The sequence below is a fragment of the Lynx canadensis genome, chromosome E2 (assembly GCF_007474595.2).
Source record: "Lynx canadensis isolate LIC74 chromosome E2, mLynCan4.pri.v2, whole genome shotgun sequence".
Classification (NCBI taxonomy): domain Eukaryota; kingdom Metazoa; phylum Chordata; class Mammalia; order Carnivora; family Felidae; genus Lynx; species Lynx canadensis.
The window spans coordinates 4,365,497-4,368,081 of record NC_044317.1 but is presented as its reverse complement, the minus strand read 5'-3'; positions in this window follow the sequence as shown (position 1 = coordinate 4,368,081).

Genomic DNA, 2,585 nt, shown 5'->3' with positions numbered 1-2,585 from the left:
TTCGAGCCCCACATCAGGCTCTGTGCTGATGGCTCCGATTCTGCGTCTCCCGCTCTCTCTGCCTCTCCCCCACTCATGCTCTGTCTCAAAAATAAATAAACATTTAAAAAAAATTGTAAACTAAGGGCTAGCTGACTTGCCCTGTGAAAGGCCAGGTAGTAAATGTTTTTAGGTATTTCAAGCCATTCAGTCTCTGTCACAACTACTCGATTCCGCGGTCATTGCACAAAACAGCCACAGGCAATACACGAACCATCGAACGACGCTTGTGTTCGGCTAGGACTTTAATGACGGACACTGAAATTTGAATTTCGTGTAACTCTCGCACGTCATGAAAAATTCTTTTGATCCCCCCCCCCAACCATTGAAAATGTGAAGATCATTCATAGCTCACTGGCTATACAAAAACAAGCAGCCAGCCAGATTTGGCTCACAAGTTAGTACGGTTAACCGTCGTGCTTTAGTAATATTTATATAGGCTTGAAACTTGCACATTTGTATGGCATACCCTTTAAAAGCTGGGTGTTTGGGGGAGAACTCCCCTTCGTAGGTCTGGCTCCCCCCCCCCCCCCATGGATTCAGCTGTAGGTGCTCATTTCAAGAATAAGTTTGAAATATCGGGAATTTTCCAAAGTCACTTAGGATGTGGCTTGTGCCCCGGCTTCTCCTGGGGTACATTTTCATGTGTTAAAAGAGCGGATTTGAAGGAAACGTTGGAAGCCGAGTGATCGCCAACGCCAAGAAACAGACCTTGGGCTACTTTGATGAGCTCATGCTGCATGACCCCTGGAGCTTTTGTGATTAACAATTCTCAACAACAGAGCAGGCTAAAGGCCTTTGGAATGAATCCCAAACACACAAAGGCATGAGCAGTTTTTCCGTTTCTGGAATGTCCTACGTAATGAAATTTGTATCAATCTGGGTCAAACGTAGGCTCGCGTTTGAAGCTTGCCCTATTTGTGGAGCTACGTGTCACGAAAGAAATTTAGGAAGTTAATAAAACAACTACATATATACGATTGACTCAATACATGTAGGAGAAGAGGCGAATCTCCCCTTCAAAAAAACCCAAAAAAAACCAAAAAAAAACCCAATAATTGATGTAGATGCTCTGTAGTCAAGGAGGTAGAGCCTAACTTGCCTGCACATGGACTTCCTTCCAAAGGGGACAGGATGAACGTGGGAGCCGGGTTAACCCTACTGTGGAGAAGTCTCACAAAAATGACCTCGGCCACGTGATCAAGGTCAACATCAACGGCGATGTGTTGGGTTGGTGGCACGGGCCCTTCGGACCAGAGGGCCTCTCTGTTCCACTGCCTGGCACACCCTTGGACTACCTCCCCTCCTGTGAGCTCACATCTCCACTCCAGGGAGAGTTAATCCCTCCCAGAAGGGGGGATCTTAAGGGCTGTGGAGATGAGGGAAAATCTGAAGGGACCCGCTGGGGGCTGAGGCCGTTTCCCCAGGAGTAAGTGGGGAGCCAGCCTCTCACCTCAGGACCGGGGCTAGGGGAGTGGCAGTCCCCCCACGGGCTCCAGCCAATGCCCACGTCACACGTGCATTACCAGAGGTGTAGGCCCAGCAGAGAAGGGTCTGCTCCTGGCAGTGACCGTCCCACCACCCCGCTGCTCATCAGAGGTGCAGGATCTGGGACAGGATTCAGAATGCAAAGTGGGCACGGCCACCTGGAGTCACCGGGGTCCAGCAAGGACAGACTGCAGGGGCGTGAGCCCGCCCCGGGGCAGACTGGGAGCCACCAGCCAAAGGCCGGGCAATGCCCAGTCGGGGGAGTTGCAGCGGGCCAGGAAGGCTTCCAAGGATGCACCGAAGTGGCCCTGAGATCAAGATCAGCTGTGAACACGGGCTGGGCCCAGATGGCCCAAAGCCAGCTGGCCACAGCTGGGGGGGGGGGGGGCAAATATCAGGCCCCACCCACCCACCCACCCAAAACATCCACTTTCTAATTTTCAGAACCTGTGAATATGTGCCCTTACTTGGCAAAAGGGACTTTGCGAATGTGATTAAGGGAGATAACCCTGGACTCTCCAAGTGAGCCCGATGTCATCACAGGTCCTTCTAAGAGGGGGACAGGAGAGTCAGAGCCAGACACGGGGACACGGTGATAGAAGCTGTGATACTGGCTTGAAGGTGGAGGAAGGATTTCCAGAAGCCAGAAAAGGCAGGGGAAAAAGTCTCTGAAGCCTCCAGCAAGAACACAGACCTGCTGACATCTTGGTCTCAGACATGTGACCTCCTGAACCGTAAGGGAGTGAGTTACTGCTCTGTTAAGCCACTAAAGGTGGGGTAGTTTGCTACAGCAGCAATGGGGGGTGGCGGGAGCACGGATAACCTCTCCTCCCTCCGTCCCTCAGCTGGGAGCCCGCAGGGGTCAGAAAGCAGGGTGGCCAGAGGTAGCAAATGAAGACACAAGATGCCCAGTTAAATTTGAATTTCAGATCAACAGTCATTGTTTTTGGTAGAGTCCCCAGTGTTGCATGGGACCTACTACTTACACTGAAAAGAAATGATTGATACAAATGTTACCGGGCATCCCGGTTTTATCCGGCAACCCTAGTGACAACAGC